Here is a 27,469-nt window from a genome sequence, read left to right as displayed (position 1 = left end):
GGGTATAGCGGATCCTCAGACTTAGCAATTAATAGAGAAAGATGGGGGCATCGGCAAACAGCAGCTATGGCAGGGATGGAAATGTCAATGACCTGACCATCAATGGTTATATGCATCAATTACCGGTCGTCCTCATCCATCCAGAGGTGCTCGAAAAACAAAGCAACCAATCATGGATAGACTATTATGTCTGCCGGTGTCATAATAGCATCAATGCCCTTGCGGGTGAGCTCATCATAACACCATCGTGTCTGCTCCAACTCGGAGAATAAATATCCGTCAAATCTGAACTCTGGCTTTAATTTCCTACTGGAGTAAGAGAGAGAAGGCACTGCTTTTACAATGGGGCCCTCTGCCTCTATAAAAAATAGCTCAGAAGAGGCAGATGCAGATGCGGGTACGGTAGCCTCAAATGAAGATGATGACTACTTAGGAGATGGAGGAGGCTATAAAGATCTGGCTACTCTTTTTCTGGCAAGATTTTTCTACCTAAGCTGCATCTACAAAAGTAACAAGTACAAATCAGTACACAGGAATCAAATGAGGTAAGCATCTGATAAGAAAACACGAAGTATGCCTAAATCAAGTATAAACAGAAAATAAACAAATAAGATCATGCTTGTGCAAGAAGTGATCAAGATAGCTTCAAAATTATCATTCAACATGCTTCAACTAGACAGAATAAATCGTGGCATAATAAGCTATCTCAGGTGTGCAAAATAATGCAATGATAGCATAGAGGGCAAAAAAGTCACTTTTGGAAACATTTGAGCAAAAATGGGATAAAAAAGATAAATATAGGATGTGATGTGCATAAAGGATGCAACGCGCATTCACAAACCTAAAACTCAAAAAGATTCTGCAATATCATGACAAGTAGACCCTAGGATGACATCGTATCAATTCCTAAGTAATAATGTCTACAAATTCAGCATTTAAGACTAATGGAGTAAGCAGGATAACATGAAGGATATAAGCATGGCATATGTCAACCTAGAACTCAAGAAACATATATATCATGAAATAAAGACTAAGTGAATTGCACGTTTGCAAAACACTTCAATCCTAGGCATGTTATGATACACAAGTTCAAAAATGAATCCTGGACATGGTATGCAACGAAATGGCATATATCTAAATGATGCACAAATATCAATAAACTCCAATCAAAGAAATAGCACGTACTCAATTTCAATAAAATCAACATCCTATGATCACTCATAGCTCGTGACCACCTCTAAGCAATATATAAGTAGAAAATTGATCGCTTATGGCTTGCGACCCCCTTTAAAGCTTAAATGAAGCAAGGAATGGTCAAAGACTAGAATAACAAGAAACTTACCATTTTTGAATCAAAATCACGACCGAAAAGAACCTTTGTCTCAAACCCTTACTTGGCTTTTCAAAAATGGATCACAAGTGTATAGAATCAAGCAAGTGACATTTTAACAAATATTTTTCAAGACAGATCAACACATTCCCAAACTTATTTCAAATTGCATTTAAAAATTTAAGTTATGCTCACAAATAGGTACTAAGGCTAAAGGACATTAATGACATCCCAATCATGCATTTTGAACTCTAAATTTTCGATTCCCTCCCCTAAACTTATTCAAAGATCAATGCCAAGAAGATTAGGTCAAAATATGCATAAAAACTGTCAAAACTATCAGTGCGACCTAAGTGTGTGCAAAATGTGTATATACAAACAACAAGTTGCAATTTATTTCAAAATGCACACAATTAGTCAAAGAAGATCACATTTGACAAGTTTCAAGTTCATAAAGCAATATTGGAACATTGGACTTCAAACAGTTTGGTTGGAATGACAATTCAACACATTGTTTAAGAAAGATCCAAAATCATGACAATTGGATTCAAAAGGTATCAAACTTGGGCCCCAGCATGGCAAGAATCAGAAATTGAACACAAATAAGTTCAAAGGCACTTAGCACATGCAATTAGATGGAAAGAAAACAAATGGAACAAGTTGCATCTTAATCAAGGGCATTTTGGTCAACTTTAGAATTTTTCAACACTTTTGGGGCAAAATTAGAATTTTTGAAAACTTTGAGGTCTAAACATTCAATTGCATTGTATAAAAGCTTCATAACAAGAATCATGCATTGAAAAGTTGACAAAAGAAGGAATTAAGCAACTCGATTTCTTATTTCAAAATAAAGTCCAAAACTCCCTTTTTAACATTTTGAAACCATCAAGTGTGATCACAAAGCATTTTAAGCCTTCAAGAATCATTTTACCAAAACAATGCACCTTAACCATGAGCAATGAACAATTGAAGATCAAAACTTTCAAAAAGGTCCATTTGAAATCCATTCATGCAATTTAAACAAGACTTTACATTTTCAAATTCAAAAGCATAAGTTTCAAGTCAAGTCATGTTTTGATGCATGTACAACAACTCAAAAACAACATCCATGCATTCATACTCAAAACATATAAATGAAACAAGTTGGGAATCATGCTCACAAGTATTCAAATGTCAATGCCATTTCAAGTTTGAGATTTCCAAGAATTTTTCAAGTTCAAAAAGATCTTCATTTCAAATTAACATACAACTTTTCAAATTCATGACATTTCCAAATTCCATTCACAAATTTAAACTTCAAAACAACATTCCCAAGTTTATTTCTCTTTTTCAATTCAATTCTAAAATCTTAACTTCGAAGCTCTTTTCTAATTTCCAAATTCAATTCAAGCTTTAAAACCCTTTTCAATTTGCAATTCAAGCTTACAAAAATAGACCACATACCATTTAGAATTAAAAACCACAATTCAAGTTCAATTTTACAAAAATTTGGCATGGGTTCCCCTTAAAAATGTGCATTCAAAATTTTTTCAACAAAGGCACACATGTATATATCAATCAAAACATTCAATCAATTCACAAAGATTCACTTAAAGCTCAAATCAAAATCAAAATCCATTCAACACGTTAAAAAGGACACCGCCCATAACCATTAATCCATATTCAATTTACCCATTCTCCCTCTAAATTACAAATCAGACCATATTCCATTTTTATCAAACTACAAACTACAATGTCGTCCCAATCCTCCATTCAACAAGGTACAGCCCATGGTTCAAGAGTTCCCTTCAATTCTAGTCCATTTCTTCATTCTTTTTGTCTTTATTTTTTATTATTTAATTTTTACTGATTTTTCATTTTTTTATTTTTGCATACCATTTTTATTTATATATATATATATTTTTTTTTATGATGAACACCAAAACTATAAACAGCAAAAATATAAAGCAAAAATAATAAAACTAAAAATGCAAAAATAAAAGAAAAATAAAATGAAAATAAAAGGAAATGAATATACACATACCCGATCCAAAAAAATGGAAGAGAGGATGGAAACGGAAAGATTTAGGAATGAAATCAAGATTTCGGCCTAATCATGGCCGGAAGGGATAATCAGAGACTCGCCGGAGTCTTGCTGGAAGTTACAGACGACGCCGAAAAATGGAACGAGCTCTCCTTGGCCTAAATAGGCCGGAGAGGAAGAGAATGAGAGAATTCGATGAGAGAATCGAGTGAAAAATTGAGATAACAAGCTTGGCCCTTGGCCAAAGCTTCACTGGCTTCAATGGAGTTTGGCGGCGGTGGTTGGCTGTGGTCTTCTTCGCCGGCAATGATGAAAGAGATGGTGAAGGTTGGTCTTTGTCACTGGAGTGGGAGAGATATAGAGGGATGAGAGATTAAAAGGGTGAGGGTTTCAGGGACAGAGAATACCAAAAGTTGAAAGAGTGAGGTAAAGAGAAAGAGAAAGAGAAAGAGAAAGAAAAGAAAAGAAAAAGAAAAAGAAAAGAAGGGAGGAGAAAGAAAAATAATAAAAAGAAATAAAAAATTAGGTTTAGGGGGAGAAGACCAACGGCCAAAGCAATTCTCAGAATTTGAAAAGATGCATTTTCGATCGATCGAAGGTATCTTCAATCGATCGATCACTTACTTTGATCGATCCAAATGGAAGATGAAAAGTTGTAATTTCAAAGGGTTCGAACTTCGATCAATCAAAATGGGCTTCGATTAATCGAAGTGACACTGGAAGTGCAGGAAATGATTCAAATTGCTCGAAAACTGGAATGATCAACTCAAAACATATCTAGACGACGTAGGAAAGAACAAAAGAAGAAATGTGGGAGGAATAGGGTTGAAAAACCCTACGAAACACTAGTCTTTAAAGTCTCTAGCAAGATGTTGGACTCTTTTATCCCAGATCAAAGATCTTGGTAGACATCCCCTTCTCAATGGGGTGAATCAAACTTCGAATCCCACCCAACAAATCATTCCCAAAGGAAATTGTTGGATTTGATTCAAGTGCATTAAATGGCTTTTGATCAACAAAACTTTTAGGCTTCCATGCCCGTTCAATATTGGAATTTAAAATAGCATCATTTGAAAACTTATTCAAAGGCAAACCATTTGATTTGTTTAAAACAAGGAGCTAACTCATTTTTGCTTTCAACACATTTTTCCACAACACAAATATCTTCATGCTTGTCCATTGAGTTAGGGGTTGGATTAAAAATATTCAACTTCACCTTCATGTGGCCAAAAGAGATCTTCATTATCCCCGTCCTATAATTAATGTTGGTAATAGCGGTTGCTAAGAAAGGACGGCTAAGGATAATGATGAGTGCTCAAATGTGATGCATTTTAGCACCTAAGCTAGGGTATTTTAGTCCATTCATCTATCTTTATTTTCCTGTTGTAGTACTTATTTGTGTTTTTGTCTATTTTAGGTCAATAAGGTTCAAACGGGCTAAAAATGGTCTATTACAGCCTTTTTAGAGTCAAGCAAAAGATCCGAGAAGATTCTAGAAAAATTTGGAAAAAGGTCAAAAATGCTAAATTTTTGGATAGATCTAGAATTTTTCAATCGATCGAAGAAATCTTCGATGGATAAAAAATATGCTGGCAGCAAGCTGTTTTATTCTCGCGCTCCAGAACTCCACCACCACATAGCTGCGGGATTAGATATTTTAAGGGCTTATTTTCTGACTTGTTCCCTACTCCAAGAAGTTTGTACAAAGGGGAAATTGAACCATTTGTAAAAAAAGGCTTCAATTTTATTTTATTTTTAGATTGTAATAGTTATTTTCTCTCTCCAGAAAAGTTAGAGATTAGGGTTAAAAGAAAAAAGAAAAGTGGAGGCACCAAGAACACATCTCAAGATCTAGACACACACACTCTCTCTAGAATTCAACAAAGAAGAAAAGGAAGAAGATGGAGCCATGTTTGGGGATTCCCCTTGAGGGTTCTAAGATCACACCCACCTCCTCCATGATTAGCTAGACTTCTCCTTGGGGCTAGGATGAGCTCTAAGTTTGCAATCTAAACCTTTATCTCTTTCATACTTTTTGGGGAATAATATCTTGTAATTAGTGTTTTAGCTTTGTGAAGTTAATGAATCTTGGGTTCTCCTTTGAATTATATGGATTAATTCTTTCTATTGATTCTCTATGTGATTACATGTTGTCTTATATGTGATTATTTGAGAATTGATCTCTGCAATATTTTCTCTATGTTTATTACATGTCTATGTGTAATGAATTAAGAATTTAGTGATGGTTAGGCATGGTTTTCATTAGATGGGTTTGTCAATTAATTTGATTGATTATGCTTATGCTTGATGGATTGTTCTACAATTTAATTCATACTTGTAGGTAGGTAGACAATCTTTTACTTGATTTGATATTCCATAACTTATTATTGCAAATTCTATGATTCTCTAGATTGATGTGTGCTATAATTGTGACTAGTTTGATGGGTTGTGCTAACTTAGTTTATTTGTCGGTTAGGTAGCCAATTTGTTATTGAATTTTATGGTCCATACTTAATATTGCAATTGATAGTCACATTTTATTCACAAGAAGGTTTTCCCCAAATTAGTTAAAAGTGTGTGGTTTGGTGAACGAGCTTGGTGGCGATTCCAATACACCCCAAGACCTCACTTCTCATCTCTTAAATCCCTAGCTCAACTTAGTTTATTTTAATTTCCTTGCAACTTAGTTTAATCAACCAATCTCTTTCTTTGCAATTAATTGGTACATTAGAGTCGAAATTAAATTCCAACATGTATAATCCCTATGGACGATCCCTACTCGTTATACTTCATTAGTAATAGTAGTGGTTTTTATAAATGTAAATTTGACTAGAAAAGCTTCCGAAACCACATTCATATTTTGACCTTGCAAAGTGACCTCTCGTATTACAAAGTTCATTTTCTAAACACTTAGAAAAGGGCTCGTCAAATTTTGACACCGTTGCTGGGGATTAACGGTTTTATTAGAGTTAAACTAGACAATAGTGTTCATTTGATTGTTTCTATTTTTATTTTATTTTCCATTGTATATTCATTACTCATTCTTGATATTATTTGTCAATTAGGTACTTGACTACAAGAAAGACAAACTTTGGAACTTAAAGCATTCATTGGAGCTTAAAACTAACATTAAAATTTGAAATTGCTTAAGGACCTTTGTGAGCAATTCTTAAAACTCATGAATTTTAATTGTGCACTTCTTTGCATACTTGTGATAGCCCTTGTTGAAGCTCATTATATTGCTTAAATTTTTGTCCAAGCATTGGCCTGTTTAGAGGCCAATATTTTCTTCCATTTAGATTTTAATTGTGAATGAAGGAATTGTTTGATCCAAGTTTGGGGGGAAATTACATCTCTTCACCTTATGCCCCTCCATGATATTTTAATCCTTATGAGATTGAGTCCAATGTTCAACATGCATCATTTTATTACGGACTTGATCACTCTTTTAGTCCTCCTTATAATTATTGCCCTCTCCCACCATTTTATGGAGAACTACCTCCATCACCTTATTCACCCGATTTTCAAGAAAAAAGTGTTAGCTTTACTTGATGTGCATATTTCACAAACTCAACTTATTCTTTCACATTCTCAAATCTTAGCCAAGCTTGAAGTTCAAGTTGAGCAAATTGCAAGTACTCTTTCTCATCAAGAGGAGGAGGAAGATGCAAATGAAAAAATGGCAAGAAATTCAATTTATATAGATGAGGATGATGAGAGTGAAGAGGAAGAAATAGCAAGTGAGCAAATTGAGGAATTAATGAGTCCACCAATGGCTAGTCCAATAGAGCACAACATGACTTATAAGGACTTTCTTTATTTTGATCATGATTTAATTTTGGCCTTTGATACTTTAGAGAGTGAGGAGATGTTGACTATTATAGAGGTAGGAGAAGAGGAGGAGGAACTTATTGAAGAGGGCCTTCCTTCTATTATCTCCAAAGACGCTCTTGAGACATGCCTTCTTGAAATATATAAAAATTATGGTTTTGACCTTGAAAGCTGTAAAAATGAAATAAACTCTCTAATGGACTCCTTCGCTAATTTGGAAGGTGAAGAGATGGTGATTTTTGAGGAAGAGAAAAAGGATCAAGAGAAGGTATTTCTTAATATTCCAATTGAGTCTTTGAAAGACATCGCCTTGCCAATTCACAAAGGAAGTGATTCTTTAAATACACTTCAAAAGCACAAAAATGAGGCAAGGCCAACCATGATTGATTTTGTTTTCAAGACTGTGGATGAAAGGAATGAAATCATCTCTTTCATTTTTTTTTAAGTCATTCTTTTGGAGGATGTGTATATTGTTGTAAGTGAGGTATTAAATGAGAAAATAGAAAAGAGAGTTAATAAGGATGTTTCATATCTGGTTTTTGATTCGTTCGACTAGTAAATTGACCCAACGTCTTGCTAGAGATGTTAAACACTAGTTTTCGTAGAATTTCTGACTCTACTTCTTCCCCATTTCTTTTTGCGTTTTATTTCTTGCGTCGTCTAGATATGTTCCATTGCACTTCATTGCCAAAAATAAAGTTTTTAGACCATATTCATTCATTTTGGAGCCTTAGAAAATTTTTTGCCTTCGAAATTTTGCATTTTGTGTCCAGGCAACACCCTGTTCGATCAATCGAAGACTTTCTTAATCGATTGACGCTTATTCCGATCAATCGAAAATGGTCTTAATTGATTAAAAATAATTTCAATTGTTCAAATTTGCATCAGAAATTTTTTATCCCTAGCCTCAGTTTTCAGGTGGTTTCAATTGATCATGGCTCATCTCGATCGATTGAAGGACTTTTAATTGATCGAGAACTGTTCATAAAAAAATAAATATTTTTTTTTTTGCATCCTTTATTTCCTTACATTTTTGTTCCTTGCATGTTTATTTGTTTTATTTTTGTGTGTGTGTACATATTTGTTATGTCAAAAATAAAAAATAAAATAAATAAAGAGTTTTGATTTTCATTTTTCATTATTTTGTTCTTGCATCCTTTTTTACTTTTTGTTTTTCATTTCTTGCATTTTACCTTCTTTATTTTTCTTTTTGTATTTTGTTTATGCATTTTATTCTTTGATTTTCTTGCATTTTGTATATACTTACTTTCATTAAATGAAAAATAAAAAAATAAAAAATCACCATTGTGCCCTTATGTGTAGTCATGCTACTTTTATATTTTCTATTGGGTTTGATCTCATATCTCTCTTTCATCTTGTGCTATATTGCCTTAGAATGTTTGATTTATTTATTTTATCCCATTTGATATTTGATATGAGTTTGCTAGTGTGGTTATTCAAGTAAGTTGTTGATTCCAAGTTTGGGGGTGCACTCTTTCCCAATGGATCACTACTGGGCTTCATGTCTTTTCCACCATGGTATATTCTTTACATCTTTTCCATTGTTCTTATTGCACATTGAGGACAATGTGCAATTTAAGTTTAGGGGTAAGGTAGCTTTGTTGCATTCTATTTAAGTTGAGCTTTAAATGCATGATTAAGATTTGAGATTGATGTTAGCTATGATTTTGATCTTTTGAGGACCATGATACTTAGAATTTAAAATTTACTTAAATTGAGAGTCCAATACTCCTTTTATGCCTTGTGGATGGCATTAAGGAGTAAATTTTTCGAAAGATCAATATCTTGCTTGCATTTGTGGTCCACATCATCTTGATTTTGTGATTGTTTTGAGATTCACTTTAGGATTCTCCACTAGCACAGGTGCACACTAGCATTCATTTGTGGGGTACATGCTTTATTGATTATTGATTTGGTTGTATCCCAATTGAGCTAGTAGTGCATTGAAAGCTTTCATTCTTGACAAAGGTGGATAACAAACCCTTTTCACTAAGTAGCTGGGATTCTAGCCTCATCAAGTACTGAATTTCGTCGAAAAGTGGAGGGCCCAAACTCTAGGTTAATAATAAACAAATAAAAATGAAAAAAAAAAAAAAAAAAAAAAAAAAAAAAGAAGAAGAAGAAGATTTAGAAAAAGAAGTTGCAAAAGCAAATAAAAAAAGTTAGGACTTCTCCCAAAAGATGAGAAGCGGGAAACGATTAGATGGGGTTGTTTTGATTTATAGCCTAGTTAATATGAGCTTGAAAGTCCTTAGGGGTGTTTAAACACCTAATGCCTTAAAGACGTCTGGTTTGGGAGTCATTGACCTAATGCTTGACCTCATGGATCGCTAGAGAGCTTAATAGATCAACACAATACACTATGCTTCTATCTTTGATCCTCTAGGTTAGTTTAAAAAAAAAAAAAAAAAAAAAACACAAAATCGAGTGAAAAGAATAAGTGCACCTAGTTGAATAAAGCTTTAATAAAAGGTCCATTCTTTGTCTTGATGATCAGTACTAGATTTGTGTGCTAGTTTGAGGCTGGATGTGATCATTTCTTTAGTTGGCTTAGATAGCAACATATTTGATGTCGGTTCACTTAAAAAGGATTCTAGAGTTGTTTTGATTTGCATAATCATTATCTTGATGTGTAGAGGACCATACTTGCTTGCTTGGTGTTGAAATTTTGGGAGATTTCTTGGAAAGGGTTGAAAAATTGCATACTAGAGGTAGTTCTCTCCCAATGCTTGTTTTGTATATTGGTGCCTCTTTAGTGAGAAAGAGATCAATGTTTATGGGTATCATTTCTGGAAACCCTCATGCGACTTCACTCGTCCACTAGGGGTAACCTAGGGGTTTAAAAGGCTTGTTGCATATGCTAAATGCAACCGTGTTCCCTACGAAAGTGGCGTTATCCTTCTATTGCTTTTCAGTTCATTGTTAATTAGTTGTTTATTTCTTTTTTTTCCTTATAGTTCATTATTAGGGACTAGCAGATGACGGGTATTTGGCTCTTAGGATTTGGAACCGGTTCCGTGTCGATGACAATGAAATCGACCGGGGCTTTTTAATGGATCGGTCGGCTAGTTGCAAAACTATCAACATCAGTTTCAATTCACCTAAGCCTAATTGGACATATACCAAATAGGACAGAAGATTTATGCTTACTATTAAATCCAAAAGGGCCCGATTGATAAGATGGTCACCTATAGTGCATGATGTGGTGGGTGAACCGAGCTCTTTGAATTTAAGAAGAGTGTTGTGTTGCAAGATAGAGCTCACTTGCTCGGTAAGCACAACCTTTCTTGGAGCTTGGCTTTTGTTTTTCCTTTTTAATGTGCATAGATCTTTCAAGAACTTGGCATAAGCTAGAATTTGTCGAATTGCATCCAAGAGAGGAAGATTGATTTTAAGTTGCCTAAACACATCAATGATTTCATTCATTTTACCTTTTCGCTTTTCAAAAGATGCGGATGCTTTTAAAGCATCCAGGAATGGAGCCTTTGGCTCAAAATATTTTTCAAACACATTTTCAAAAACTTTTTGTGAAGAATTTTCAACAACTTGGTCCTTTGCATTAAATGAAAGAGGAGTGGGTTGAGAAACGGGATGGGTGTCAAAACTAGGTTGCACCGGTTCACTCTCTTCATTAGATTCACCAACTTTGTTATCAATAACCTTTCCACTTCTCAAAGTGGTCACCGCATTTACATGTTCAAGTGTAAGATCTTCCAAAGGGGAAGTGGTCTCCACAACAAATTGTTGCTTCGGTGGTGGATTGAGAGGCATTTTTTTCTTTCTCTCTCGCATTCAAAGTGCTAGCTATTTACCCTACTGGGGTTTCTAGCTTTGCAATTGATTAGGAATGAGAATAAAGCAATTGAGTATTTGCCTCCAAAGTACCTAAAGCTGATAAAACTTTCTTTTCAAATGTGGGACTTCTTGAATGACCCCGAGAAAATGATGGTTGATTTGGAAAATGAGAATTCAAAAATTAATTTCCATTAGGAGCTTGGTAGTATGAATGATAACCTTGGGACCCTTGGCTTTCCATAGGGGGTGGAACATACTTGCTTTGGAAACCATTTTGGGGAGGTTTGAGCCTTCCCTTGGCTTTTCCAAGAGAAATTCGGATGATTCATCCACCCGAGATTATAATGGTTGCTATAGGGATTATTCCCTTGATTCACAAAAGTGGCATTCACTTATTCATGGTGCTCACTATGCGCATGTCCATGGGGACAATTGGAAGTAGAATGCAACACACTTGAACAAGTCATACAAGATTCATTGGAATGATGATGATAATTATTATTAGGGGAGGAAAACACTTGATGGGCCGAATTTTTGTTGATAAAAAATTGATTAAACCTTTGAGTTAAGTACTTCACTTTGGCAACTATGCCAGTAGAATTGTCCACTTGATATAAGCTTGAATTCTTCCTTCCACTTACAGTTTTTCCATTTTTGGAAGACAAAGATCAGTGCATTGAGTTTTCACTCATGCTCTTATATAAACGCCACACATCATCTTCATGTTTGTCTAAATAAGAACCTCCCATTGAGGCATCAACCATGCCTTTATGGTTATCCGACAAACTTTCAAAGAAATATTGAACTAATTACCACTAAGGAATGTCATGATGAGGACATTTCCTAAGCAAATCATTCAACCGTTCCCATGCCTCATGAAACATTTCCCCATCCTTTTATGAAAATTCACGAATTGAAGTTCTGATGGCATTGGTTTTCGACACAGGATAATACTTTCTCAAGAACTCTTGTTGCATTTTCGCCCAAGAAGTTATAGAAAGAGGTCTCAAATTGTTAAACCAATATTTTGCCTTATCTTTTAGGGTGAATGGGAAGAGTTTTAACCTTAAAACTTCTTCTGGCATGTCCGTATATTTTACGGTGGAACAAACTTCAAGAAATTCATCCAAATGCTTATATGGTTCTTCATTAGGTAGCCCAAGATAATTTGGAAGCATTTGAATAGTTTTTGGCTTGATTTCATAATGATGTGCTCTAAATGGAGGAAGACGAATACATGTTATTGCATTGTATTCATTAGGCACATAGTGATCTTTCAAAGCCATAGTAGGATTCACAATTGGTGGCTCTACATGTGCTCTATTGTTACCTTGGACATTAGGAGGTGGAGGTAGCATATAGAATGGCCTTGGCATTCTAATTGGAACTTGGCCTTATGGTTGTGGAACAAAAGGTTTAGGCATGCCTAATGGAACTTACATATTATTATATTGTTGCATATTAGGGTGAAGAATGCCTTGTTGGTCTATGTGACCAATGTCTTCAACATGGTCATCCATTGATGCAATGGACTCACTTGAATTGCCCCTTCCTCTTGGATTACGAACAATCGACTCAATATTAAGGTTTAATGGAACATAAGAAGGATTTTAAGACCTACGACCATGCATGCACAATGCAAATCAACACAAACAACGAATAAAACAAAAAGCAATCACTTCTCCCCCACAACACAAATTAATCAACAACAAGCCTCCACATACAATGATCCCATACTCCCATGCTTTTCAACAAATGCAAGAAAAGTAAGTTACCTCCACACGGGCTGACGATTTAACTAAGCAAGAGTAGTTAGAATAGCTCACAAAGGGTCCTTAAGCAACTTTAAGAAATTTTTAAGCTTTTTGCTTAGCTTTGCTTTGCAATTTTTTTTTTTTTTTTAAGCTTTTTATGCTTTACTTTACTTGCTTTGAAGTTCCTTTGCTTTTTTTCTCTTGGCTCCAAGTACCTAGCCAATCAAGAGTAAACACAATAAGAAAATAAAATAAAATAAAGTAAAACAAGGATCAAAGGAGTACTAATTCCTAATTAATTCCGAATACGACGCTGCTAATCCCCGGTAACGACGCCAAAACTTGGTGAAAGCTGTCGCTTACGCCAAAATTGATGTGGGTTTGTGGCCAAGGTCAAGTTTGAATTTATAAAAGCCACTACCACGACTAACTACTAACATAGCAAGAGCAAGTAGGGATCGTCCCAAGGGATTTTCAAGGTATTCCGGAATCAATGTTGTATTAGTAGGTCGAATGATCAATTTGGAGTTTGGTTGGTTGAATTAACTAATGGTTCAATTAAAATCATGCAAATTAACAACAATCTAAAGATTAGGGTAAAGAGAATGAGAGAAAGGTCTTGGGGCATAGAATTTACCGTTAAGCTTCACTTCACTAAACATTAGAGATTGTTAATTTAAGGGGAATTTCATGTTGTAAATCAAATGTGTGTGTGTCATTAATTGAAAACTAAGGATGGATGGCAAATAAGCATAAATTGTCTAATTAATCTAGTGAACAGCACAACCTATCAAACAAAACCATTAACCGTTCATTGAAACCACAGTTAATGCACATACAAGAATCTAGAGAAATGTACTACTTGCACTAATAAGTATGAACCATCAAACAAGAAGAATGGATTGTCTACCTATCTAGGAAATTAAAGTAATTACACTACAACTATGCTAATGACATAGAAATTAAACTAATTAAGCTAAGGAGGTAGCACAATCAATCAAGAAATAAGTATGATCCATCAAACAAACCACAAGAGTAATCAATTAAGCACTATACCTTGACCATCACTAGATTTACAATTTCAACACACATAGACATGCATCAAACTCATAAAACCTAGTGATAAGCACATGACCATTCATTCTAGCATATATAGACATATGAATATAATTAAAAGATCAATTGGAAGCATTAATTCATACTCATCATGTAAAAATACAAGATCTATATTTATTCATAGTCAAAACATCATTTACAACTAAAATCCCCAAAAATCACAAAAATACTAAGTTTAGGAAACAAGCCTAGGGCTATTTCTAGCCCTAAGAGAAGGATCTGTCCACTTATGGTAGTGGCCATGGAACCATCAAGGGTTATCTTCAATGTAGGCACCATCTTCTTCCTCTTTGCTTTGCTCTAAAAACCCTTGTTCTAGAGAGAGAAACTATCTATTTATATAATTGGTAAAAAAAAAAATGAAATTTAACAACTATTGGAACCCTATACAAATTGGTTTATTTGATTTATATACAAGCCTCTTTGAGTAGACAAGAAGTCAGAAATAAGGCTTTTGATTGGTGCAAACTTGCAGCTATAAGACTTGGTGGAGTTCGGGCGCGCTCGGGAATTAAAACAGCTCACTGCCAGCAAGGGCTTCGATCGATCGAACAGGGTTTCGATCGATACAACACTTGCTTCGATCGATCCAAGTTGGCGTGGCAAGATATTTTGGATAGCTGGCAACCTTATCCATTAAGCTAGCACCACCTTCTTTTCGATCAATTGTAGTTTCCTTCGAGCGATCGAATCGATCAAAGCTTCAACGGTACAGTTTTTCTGACTTTTTCTGGATTTTCTCCTTAGCTCTAAAATTGAGCTAAAAGACTCTTTTTAACTTGTTTGAACTATATTGACCTGAAATAGACAAAAACACAAATAAGAACTTAAATGGAGTAAGATAAATGAATGGACTAAAATACCCTAGCTTAGGTGCTAAAATGCATCACATTTGAGCATTTATTATAAATAAGCTTTGAAGGGTAGAGTTAGTCTAGAGCTGGTTCTGGTACTCAAACAAGGGGGAGGAAAGTGTATTTCATCATTTGACAACTACAGTAAGGACTCCTTTAACCATTATATTGCTGCAATTGATTTTGATGTCTCAAGAACTAAATTTAAGCTTTTTTTTTTGGTTTGGCCTTGTGAATTGAGCATATAGTGTTTATACCTTGTTGTGAGTTACATGTTTAACCTTGTTGTGAGTTACATGTTTATCATCCTATCAAGTTTATATTATTGATTCAAGGCTGTTGATGTTGAATATTAACCAGAAAAATGACCATCTCATTGTTTGGCCTTACAAACCTCACTAACTAAGGTTTTAAGCCTATTAAGCTGAGATTTAAATTGTGAAGGTTATATACCATGCTATTATTGATGATATGTCTATATGGGCATGAGTATAAACTTGATATATGATTGATGGAATTGAGTGCAAGACTATGCTACTGTGAAATTCCAGTTTTGTCCCTGAGAACAAAGCTTCTACAGAAACTGATTTGAAGCCTGTTTTGAATTATAATATGAATTAAACTTCCTATACACTTAGTGTCGTTGAGCTGAGAAAGTTTCCTGAGGTGAGGGAATGCTGTGGGAACCTTCTTTAAGCCCCAATTGTTGCTACATTACACATTGACCTATCAAACTTCACATCTGCATAATTCTACATGTTAATAGGTTTTGATTCTATCCTAGTACTTGATATGTGTGATACCCCGGGATTCCTGGATGTGGGTTGGCCAGGCCCATGCCCGAATACCCCAGGATATCAAAACGAATCAGCAGTAATCGAACACAAAATATAAACATGATAAATAGAAATAAATAAAATTGCTGAAAGAAAACTAAAACGATAATCCATTAATGAAATCCTCATAATAAAATTTTATAAATAAGAAAGTATTCTGATACATCCAATCCTCCATTACTAATATAACTCGGGAATCCATACTATGTGGACCCCTAGAAAATCCTAACTCAATAAGGGACTACATCAGAACATAAAGAATCCAGAAGAATGAAATAGACGATCCCTGCTCAGCATGAACAATCCCTACTCCTGACGAATACCTGAAAAAATAATGGTGGGTCAGGCCCACAAATAAGTTTTACTCTACTACAGTCCAAGCAAAGACCTGATACGCAGATACATCCTAGATAACCCCAATAATAGCTAAGTAGTCCATATATGTATATATAAACATACTATAGGACGCTCGCTAGCCCAATAGTCAACCTGAATAGAAGGAAACATGCAAATCGCACATCACGTGACCTAGACCTACCAAGTAACATCAACTATGTCTAGTTACTCATCCTATGCGATATACGCACCCTAACCGTAATCCTAAGACTTAAGCTCATATTACGGTACCACAATTATATATATATAATATTTTTCCTAATGCAAAATATAAAAACAAACATCTAATATGTCATTCAACTATTTTAGTTGACCTGACATGAGTATATAGGTAGGACTTAACTTTTATAGTTAATCCATTCCCTATTTCAAAATAGGTAAGAGTTAGCGTTTTGATCTAATCCATACCTAATATGTCACCGTCCCATACCGGTGCATATAATCCATAATCAATTCAATAATTGATAAAAACGGATAAAGTAGTTCATCAATTTAAAATCCAGAATAACATCCATGTAATTGATAAAATAGAACTTAATAGTTCATCAATTAAAATTCAGAATAACATCCATGTAATTGACAGAACAGAATTTAATAGTTCATCAATTAAAATCCATAATAAGCATAATAAAATCTAATAAGTATATGACCCTATTATGCATCCAATACAGATTTAAAAATCATGTCATAGTTCGTTAAATTGCTAAAATAAAATTAAGCAATTATATCCCGTATATCCATTAACAGCATGCACAATTGTTTAAACTTTCATATTGTTAAATCCATTAGCATATAGATACTAATTATGTAATATGGGGTTTAATATAACATGAAATAATGCTTAGAATCCATAATATTAACCCAAGACAGTCTAGGAACCCCAAAAGTATCCAAACAGTGCTCCAAACAATATCCAATACGCGTTTAGGCATGAGAGCAAGCTCTCAACTGGGAGCCAGCTCCCCTACCCTGGGAGCCAACTCTAGGACTTATGGAACCGGCTCCCTCAATCCATGGAGCCGGCACTTGTACTACCCCTAATTTTAAAAGGATAGTCCTGGTATTTAATTAATTATTTAATTAAATTTTTATTGGTTTAAATCGCTTAATTGCTTGTTTATTTGAATTAATTGAAATAAGTGTCCTTATTTGAGTTATTTGAATTAATTGGTGTTATTTGAATTATTTGAGTTGATTTCTTTAATTGTTTTTATTTTATTTATTATTTGTCTTTAACTGAATTATTGTAATTGCTTTATTTTATTTTAAAATAAGTTACTTGGATTAATTAGGGTTTTATTTAGGGATTTGTATTTATTTTTTTTAAGTGATCACGTTGGGGGTTTTAGCCGACTTTTAATTAGCTTGGGATTAGGATTAGGGTTTGCAGTGAGACCTATAAATATATGTATTAAGGTTCTTCCTAGGGTTTTAGAACCCTATTCATGACTGTGAAGGCAGAGAGAGAACAGAGGGGGATTACAGTAGGAATCACCGGATAATTTAGGAAGACGACGGTGCAAGGTTTCAAACTAAGACCTAAAGGCAAGTTCTAATCCTAACTCTCTTCCTTTGGCTCGTGTTCTTTACATGTCTAATACAACTCCAGGACTAAATAAAGATTAAAATTAAACTGGTTTGCATGTCTAAATGTTTAAAAATTGGTTATGTTTATAAGCTATGTATTGGTTGTTTTAAATTCTTTCTTGCGTAACTCCTGAATTAATTCATGTAAACTGATGTATAAAGATTTGAATTAGTCTGTAACACACTGGGAAGCATTAACGTTAATCTGGTTCACATGGTTGATTTATTTACAACAGTACGTATTCTTAAATGGTAAACTGCTCGTTCTAACTTCTTGTTGCATAATTCGCGTCTCGATTGATGTCGGTAAATGAATAAAGCATTAAATTGTTTCTGGATCACACTGGAACATAATATTAACCAATAGTAGCCTTAGCAATTGAGGACGTATAAACTGGACGTCGCCGAAGGTGACACAGGTGAAGGAAAACAAGCAGATTAGGAAAACTGGGCAAAGAGGCGGCTCCCCACAAGGGGGAGCCGGCTCCATCAAGCGTGGAGGTAGCTCCATATGGTGTGGAGCCGGCTCCACTCAAGGTGGAGGCAGCTCTGCTTGTGGGGGAGGTGGCTCATTCCCCTTCTGTTGTATTTTTAACATTTTGGTTGATTCTGGGCTTGTTTTCGACGCTACAGATGTATTTGGGAGCTATAGTTGGGAAGTTTAGTTGATGTCTAAGATCGAATTAAATCTTTAAAGGGCTTGTTAATGCATAATAAACCAATTAATGTTTATTGCTTGAACAGTATATAATTTTAAAGTAAATTGGTAAATTGTTCTTGGAGATTGAGGTTTTAAATTGCACAACCTAACGTGTAGCAATTTATCTGTGAATGGAGTTATTGTTTATTCATGTTTCTATGGTAAATTATAAGCATGTTAGATTACAGAATGATTATATGCTTATAATGGATAAATTAACGCATACATATGTTAAATATGTTATCAATTCTTGGATAACTATGTAGTGGTGTAAAGCAAGCATGTTTAATTTCATATTTTGATTCTGCTTATTATTGATTAGTTGGTATTTATATTCATTAACTATATTATCAACTACTGGATGTATGGATTGTAAGCACCGATATGGGACGGTGGCATACTAGGGACGAATTAGTTCCAAAATACTAAATCCTACCTATGTTAGAATAAGGGAATGGATTATAAAATAAATCCTACATATATTTAAGTCAAAGAAGCTGCATAAGCTGAATGACTAAATGGATTACTTGTTATCTAAGTTAAGTCAAAGAAGCTGCAGAAGCTGAATGACTAACTGGATTAGTTTGGATGGATAGGATAAGACTTTAAATATATACTTATGGTACCACGATATGAGCTTGAGTCTCAGGATCCACAGTTAGGGAGCATATATGCAATAGGATGCGTAGCTAACTATGTTGGTTGAGGTATACCCTGTTAGGCTTAGGTACTTATGCCCATTCAGGTGCGTTTTGTATGTTGCCTTCTATTCAGGTTGAGACCCCCTACATAGTCCAGTGAGTATCCTGTAGCGTGGATATATATATATATATAAATATATACGGATTATATAGCTATTTTTGAGTTGGTTAGAATGTATATGCGTATCGAGTCTCTGCTTGGATTGTAGTAGGATAGAACCTGTTCGGGGGCCTGACCCACTTATATTTTTTAGGTATTCGCCAGTTCCAGTCTTAGACCTGATCATGCTGAGCAGAGACTATCACTCACTCTTCCAACGACGTAGGACTTCTCTCTATTGCTTAATTGTGGATGTTCTTTTAGTTATTTATTTTTCAGTTGGATTTTCATATTAGGGGTCCAATGGATGGATTCTTGAGTTGTTTAACTATAGAAGGACTTGGATTTTATTAAGTATGTAATTTTTAATGGCTTCTATTTTAGATTTCTTGCAGCTCTTAATTATTTATTTCTTATTTCATTTTTGTATTTCGTGTTCGTTTATATATTAACTGTGATATTCTCTCGGGTTTAGGCTTAGGCCTGATCAACCCATGTCTCGGATTTGAGGGGTATCACGGTTGGTATCAGAGTACTCTAGGTTCAAGTGTTTCTAGGATGCTTCGTATTAAAACTTCCACGTAGCGTACTCTATTGTTTAGAGCTTAAGTTTAGGATTCGTTGTATTCCTTTACGGTTTGTTTAAACTCGTATTGATGTCTGTTCTTTCCGTATAAACAGATGGTTAATGCTAGGAGAGGACGGAACCTGCGAGGGAACAGGCTACAGAGGAGAGTGGCACGTAGGCAGTAGGAACACCTACAACGTCAGCAAATGGAGGAAGAGCAGCAAATGCCCGGGATTCAATATGATGATAGTTAGTTTTAGGAGAGTAGGAGCGTGTTCAACAGACTCGGGATCAAGGAGGGGATCCAGAGTATCCTCCTCACATCAACAACCTCATTGCTAGGGCTATAGATCAGGGGTAACAGCTGCACTTTGGAATCAGCCTCAGAAACTGCCGGCACCGTTGTCAGCATCGGTTGTTCAAACGGATACTTAGGAAAAGGCTAGGAGTTCTTTCACAAAGGAGAGCCTACCTAAGTTCACAAGCTCCACCGATGCGAGAGTAGCTCATCAGTGAAAGAATGATATTGAGTGACATCTTCATCTGGTTTAATGCATTAAGGTTCAGAAGCAGATGCTTGCTACCTTCAAACTGGTTGGAGATGCACTACAGTGGTGGGAGTCAGTTACCACCACAGAGGAAAAGATGTCATTGACTTATGATCAGTTCAGTACTCGCTTTGATGAGAAGTATTTTCCTTATGCAGTCAGGGCAGTTATGAAGATAAAGTTTCTTAATCTGCAGTAGGGGAACATGACAGTGGTAGAGTATGAGGAGCAGTTCGCGCACTTATCTCTTTTTTGCACCGGAAGAGGTGGATACAGAGGAGAAGAAGCGAAATAGTTTCATTAAGGGACTGATTTGGTCTATTAAGAGAGTATTACAGGTAATCCAGCCTATACTACATATGCTCAGGTGGTAGACGCTGCTCTACAGCAATATCAGTTGACCATGGACTTCAGACAGGCCAAGGGTGAGAAACGAGGTGACAGAGACTCTGCAAATCAGTCAGCTGAGAAATGGAATGGCAATGTACACTGAAAGAATGATAAAGGCAAATTCTAGGGACAATAATCCTAGAAGAAGCACAAGGGTGGTTTGGATGCTTACAGGAATGGGGCACCTATTCCGAGGCAGCAGAATGGGGGACCACAAGTAGGACAGGGGCAGCCACAGGCTAACCGACAGAGGAGGCCATTTGGTACTTTCCAGAGTAGTTGCTACACTTGTGGAGAGTATGGTCATACTTCCAGGCAGTGTCCTAAAGCAGGACAGGGACAGGGACAACATGTGCAGCAGAAGCAGAGGGCGCCAGTACCTTTACCCACTCCACAGGTTCCACGGATTCAGGGACAGGTGTATCCAGTTTTACCAACACTGCCACAGCCTCAGGGATAGGCATAGTAGCAGCTACATTATGGCAAGGTGTACGACCCTATGCCGCAGGATGTTCAGGCACCTCAGGCTATTGAGGGTAAGTTTCCTATTCATAGTTTATTGGGACATGTTTTATTTGATACGGGTACAACACACTCATTTGTAGCTAGATCTTTTGTTGCTTTATCTGGGATGATGACACGGGTATGTGATAGACCTCAGGGTATTTCTACACCTTTGGGTAATACAGCCATTTTACATAAGAGTGATGGGCCTGTGACACTAGATATTGGTAGACTCAGATTTCTAGCCAATCTACTAGTCCTGGACATGCACACTTATGATGTGATACTTGGGATGGATTGATTACCTCACTACCATGCCCAAGTTAATTGTTATGATAGGTCTGTTGTGTTTACCATACTTGGTCAGGATCTGTACGTCGTTGCTATGTGATGAGCGCTAAAAAGTGCGCATTTAAACCCGTTAAGCTTAGGTATTCTAGGACCTTTATCTATCTTATTTCCCTGTTTTATTCTAATTTTGTGTTATTGCCTTTTTCAGGTGCTTATCCCAAAAATAAGTCAATTCAGCCAAATAAAAGAATTAAAGAAGTTAACTTAAGCTAAATGGAAGAAAGGAGCAAAGTGGAAGCTAAATGAAGCAAATTGTGGAAATTCAGCATGTTCGATCGTTCTCAGAATTTCTTCGATCGATCGAAAGTTCGTCGATCTAAACAGTTCAAGATGGATCCAAGCCCTTGTCCTTATCCAAAAGAATCCAACAAGTTCGATCAATCCAACATTTTCCAAATCGATCGAAATGATTCGATCTTATCCACACCTACCACCCACCAACCACTTTTGTCTTCTTCCCAAAAATTTCTCAGAGATTTGACTTTATTCAAAAAGGCACCACCAAGTATGATTGATCTCTACAGCATTCGATAGATCTCAGTCATGTTCGATCAATCTCAACACAATTCAATCGATCGAACTTCCTCAAGTCTAAAAAAAAAATAGATTTCAGATCATTAAAAGTTGGCTCATGGTGCAATCATTGGAGGGACCTTGGTGTACGAGCCTAGACCATTGGTATGACATTTAACCTACCTATATAAGGATTGAGAGCCACTTTTAGAGCATAGTTGTTATTCATAACTTGTATTTTTCTTATCTTGGAGAGGAGGCTAGAGATTGGAGAGTTTTTACATATTTTAGGAGTTTTTCCATTCTTCTAGGGCTTCCATCAAGAAGGAGGTCATTCCTACCATGGATATAGCCCTTAAGGGTTGGATGACTACTTCAATGAGTGGCTAGACATCTACTTGGGGCTAGAGTAGCCCCTAAGTTTGCTTCCTAGACTTAGTTCTTTGTATATTTTTGGGGATTTATTTGTAATAATGTTTTGATCTTGGATTTACATATATATCTTGTGATTTCTACTTGATGTGTATGGATCAATGCTTTCAATTGATTATCTACTTCTAACCATATATCTATGTATGCTAGAATGGATGATTCATGTCCTTTTCTCTAGATTTAGTGGAATTTATGCATGTCTATGTGTATGGATGAAGTTAATCTAGAGATGGTCAAAACATAGAACTTAATTGAATACTCTTGCAATTTATTTGATGGTTCACACTTGTTTTTTGATAGATTTTACCACACCTTTAGCTTACTTAGTTAAATTTCATGTCTTTAGTGTAGATGTAGTGTAGTTGCTTTAAATTCATAGATAGGTGGACAATCTACTCTTCTTCCTTGGTGTTCCATACTTATGAATGCATTAGGTGTATGTTTCTAAAAAGTTGTGTGTGTATAAATTGTGGTTTCATTGAATGGATTTTGGTCTCATTTGATAGGTTGTGCTTTCCATTTGATTTGGCTTGTCAATCTATGCTTATTTGCCATCCATGCCTAGTTTCAATTAATGTCACACACACACACACACACACAAGTTATAAGTCAATTTCCCCATTAATGTACAATTGTTAATGTCTAGTGAAGTCAAGCTTAGTGGTGAGTTCTAGTCCTCCCCTCTATATCTTTCTCTACTTTATTAATCATCGAATTTTGTTTACTTTAATTTCATTTGCATAATAACTTAATCAATCAATTCAACCAATCTTTGATCACTCGACCTACTAACCCTATATATTGTTTCCATTACAAAGGCACCCACAAATCCCTTGGGACGATCCCTACTCACCCTAGCTATATTTTTAGTTAGAGGTAGTGGTAGCTTTTACAAATTTAAAACTTGGCCACATTGCACACTCACACTCTTAGTTTATATCATTTTGCAAAATTTTGGTGTATCGGTACAGTAAGCACCACTGTGCCATGTTCTAACGGGGTTAATAGCACTTATTTGTTTCATGTGGAGGAGGAAAAGAAAGAGGAGGTTACTGTGTCATTGGATTGCATACCAATGTATAGGACTTTCCGGATGTTTTTCAGGAGATTCCAGGGTTGCCACCTAGACGAGAGATCGATTTTGTGATTGACTTAGCTCCAGGCACTACGCTTATTGCTAGGGCACCATACAAGATGGCACCAGTAGAGATGCGAGAGCTGAGGGATCAGATTCAGTAATTACTCAGTCAGGGTTTTATCCGTAGGAGTACGTCACCCTGAGGAGCGTCGGTCTTGTTTGTAAAGAAAAAGGATGGTTCACTTTGCCTGTGTATAGATTACAGGGAGTTGAACAAGGTTAATATTCGTAATAAGTACCCTTTACCTAGGATTGATGATCTTTTTGATCAATTAAAGGGAGCTACATACTTCTCTAAGATTGATCTGCGTTCTGGATATCATCAATTGCGGGTTAGGGAGCAAGATGCTCCGAGTATAGCGTTTCTCACTAGATATGGGTCTTATGAGTTTCGTGTCATGCCTTTCAGACTGACTAACGCATAAGCAGTTTTCATAGACTTAATGAACAGAGTCTTCATGGCTTATTTGGATCAGTTTGTCATTGTTTTCATTGATAATATCTTGATCTATTCTAGGTCTAAGGACGATCATGTTAGACATCTTCGGATTGTGTTGCAGACGCTTCGTGAACACCAGTTATTTACCAAATTCGAGAAATGTGAATTTTGGCAGCGGGAAGTAAAGTTTCTGGGTCATGTGGTGTCAGAAAGAGGAATAGCGGTAGATCCAGCCAAGGTTTCAGCAATGGTTGAGTGGGGATAGCCTACCTCACCTACCGAGATTCGGAGTTTTCTTAGATTGGTGGGATATTATCGTAGGTTCATCCAGGGGTTCTCAAAGACAGCGGGGCCACTCACACATCTGACTAAAAAGGGTGTACGGTTCATATGGGATGAATACTGTCAGAAAGCTTTTGACGAGTCAAAACGCAGGTTGACTTCTGCACCAGTTTTGTCTACCCCACAGAGTGGGATAGAGTATCTTGTCTACCCAGATGCTTCTTTGCAGGGTCTGGGATGTGTTTTGATGCAGGACGAGCGACCGATTTCATATGGATCTCGTAAGCTTAAGCTTCACGAGCTTAATTATCCAACACATGATTTGCAGTTGGCAGCTGTGGTCTTTACCTTACGTATTTGGAGGCATTATTCATTGGGTGAGTCCTTCAGATTATTTAGCGATCATAAGAGTCTGCAATATTTGTTCACTCAGCGGGAGCTGAATATGAGACAACGCCGATGGTTGGAGTTTATGAAAGATTATCAATTCTCTATCCAGTACCATCCAGGGAAAGCGAATGTGGTGTTCGATGCACTCAGTCACCAACCTGTTGGTAGTCTTTCTACTCTATTCAATACTGAGTGGAATGCTTTGAAGACGGTGGATGAATTGTTTGATGCTTTTATGGCTTGCATGGTAGTTACACCCTCTATTGTTCACAAGGTTTTGTAGGCACAACTTAAGGATCAACAGTGCATTGACAAAATTACAAAGTTAACTTCTGGGGAGGTTCCATTTTACTATGTTGGGGCTGATGGAGGTCTGAGGTACAAGGGACGGTTGGTGGTACCTTCTACTGATGATTTGAGGAAGGATGTGATGATGGAGACTCACCACTCTGAGTTTTCTGTTCATCCAGGAGGGGACAAGATGTTTCAGGATATGAAGCGGTAGTTTTGGTGGGCAGGTATGAAAAAGGACATTGCTCTTTTTGTCTCTCAATGCAGTACTTGTCAGATGGTCAAGATTGATCATCAACGGCCGCCAGGAGCTCTACAGCCACTACCGATACCGGAGTAGAAATAGGAGAGCATTTCCATAGATTTTTTAGAAGGATTGCCTAATTCCTATAAGGATCACAATTCCATTTGGGTCATCATCGACAGATTGACTAAATTAGCTCATTTCTTGCCTATTCGTACTGACTTCACTTCAGAGCAGTTAGCGAGACTTTACATTTCAGAGATTATGAAGTTGCATGGCATTTTGTTGTCTATTATATCAGACAGGGATTCAAGCTTTGTGTCCAGATTTTGAAAGAGTTTCCAGCAAGCTTTGGGTACATAATTGCATCTTAGCCCTACTTATGATCCTCAAACTGATGGACAGACTGAGAAGGTGAATCAGATCTTAGAGGATATACTTCGATCGTGTGTTCTTGATTTCAAGGGCCACTGGGAGGATTATCTACCACTTGTGCAGTTTGCATATAATAATAGTTTCCAGAAGACTATTGGGATTGCACCATTTGAGGCATTGTACGACTGACCGTGTCAATCGCCTATTTATTGGATGGAAGTTGGTGAGAGTAGATTCTCGGGTCATGAGTTCATTAAGGATACTTCTGAGAAGATTGCTCTTATTAGGGATCGTATGCGTACTGCGCAAAGTCGGCAGAAGAGTTATGCCGATCGTTGCACACATGCTTTGGAGTTTCAGGTTGGGGATTTGTTTCTACTCAAAGTGTCTCCTATGAAATGAGTAATACGCTTTGGGAAGAAGGGGAAGTTGTCTCCACGATTTTTTAGTCCCTTCATGATTACAGATCGAGTTGGAGCTGTCGTTTATCGGTTGGTACTTCCGGATAATTTGGATCGCGTACACAATGTATTCCATGTTTCCATGTTATGGAAATTTCTATGCGATGAGGATCGGTATCAGCATATCAATGTTGGGGAGATTGAGTTGCAGCCGGATGCAACTTATTTGGAGCCATCGTGTCATATTGTCGACCGTCGGGATCAAATCCTTTGTAACAAGGTTATTCTTTTAGTTCATGTTTAGTGAAGTCATCACAATGAGGCTGACTTTACTTGGGAACGGGAGGATGTCATTCGCTCGCAGTTTCCTGAAATATTGGAAGGAGGTAAGAGCGAATTCCGAGGACGAAATTCCTTATGTTAGGGGTGAAGAATGTAATACCCCTAATTTTAAAAAGATAGTCCTGGTATTTAATTAATTATTTAATTACATTTTTATTGGTTTAAATTGCTTAATTGCTTGTTTATTTATTTAAATTGCTTAATTGCTTGTTTATTTGAATTAATTGAAATAAGTGTCCTTATTTGAGTTATTTGAATTATTTGAGTTGATTTTTTTAATTTTTTTTATTATTTGTCTTTAACTGAATTATTATAATTGTTTTATTTTATTTTAAAATCAGTTACTTAGATTAATTTGGGTTTTATTTAGGGATTTGTATTTGTTTTTTTTAAATGATCACGTTGGGGGTTTTAGCCGACTTTTAATTAGCTTGGGATTAGGATTAGGGTTTGCAGTGAGGCCTATAAATATATGTATTAAGGTTCTACCTAGGGTTTTAGAACCCATTCACGACTGTGGAGGCAGAGAGAGAACAGAGAAGGATTACAGTAGGAATCGCCGAAGAATTTAGGAAGACGATGATTCAAGGTTTCAAACTAAGACCTAAAGGCAAGTTCTAATCCTAACTCTCTTCCTTTGGCTCATGTTCTTTACACGTCTAATGCAACTCCAGGACTAAATAAAGATTAAATTTAAACTGGTTTGCATATCTGAATGTTTAAAAACTAGTTGTGTTTACAAGCTATGTGTTGGTTGTTTTAAATTCTTTCTAGCGTAACTCCTGAATTAATTCATGTAAACTGATGTATAAAGAATTGAATTAGTCTATTATACACTGGGAAGCATTAACGTTAATCTAGTTCGCATGGTTGATTTATTTAGAACAGTACGTATTCTTAAATGGTAAACTGCTCGTTTTAACTTCTTGTTGCATAATTCGCATCTCGATTGATGTCGGTGAATGAATAAAGCATTAAATTGTTTTTTGATCACACTGGGACATAATTTAACCTATAGCAGACTTAGCAATTGAGGACGTATAAACTGGACGTCGCCGGAGGTGACACAGGTGAAGGAAAACAAGCAGATTAGGAAAACTAGGCAAAGAGGCGGCTCCCCACAAGGGGGAGCCGGCTCTATCAAGTGTGGAGGCGGCTCCACTCAAGGGGGAGGCGGCTCCCGTTGTGGGGGAGGCGGCTCATCTCCCTTCTATTGT

The 27,469-nt window shown here is 36.3% G+C and overlaps 1 non-coding gene across 1 annotated transcript; it reads left to right on the top strand.

The window, feature by feature from the left end:
* Positions 1–11,822: 11,822 nt before the first annotated feature.
* On the top strand, positions 11,823–11,929 carry LOC132280262 (small nucleolar RNA R71). The gene has a single exon (XR_009471530.1). It is a non-coding gene; the product is annotated as a small nucleolar RNA R71 (small nucleolar RNA).
* The last annotated feature ends 15,540 nt before the right edge of the window (positions 11,930–27,469 follow it).

This window comes from Cornus florida, unplaced genomic scaffold (assembly GCF_030987335.1).
Source record: "Cornus florida cultivar Cherokee Brave unplaced genomic scaffold, ASM3098733v1 CherokeeBrave_3.0.0_Hap2_Chr10, whole genome shotgun sequence".
Taxonomy (NCBI): domain Eukaryota; kingdom Viridiplantae; phylum Streptophyta; class Magnoliopsida; order Cornales; family Cornaceae; genus Cornus; species Cornus florida.
Note: the sequence above shows the minus strand (reverse complement) of the source record. Positions and strands in the feature narration are given on the sequence as shown.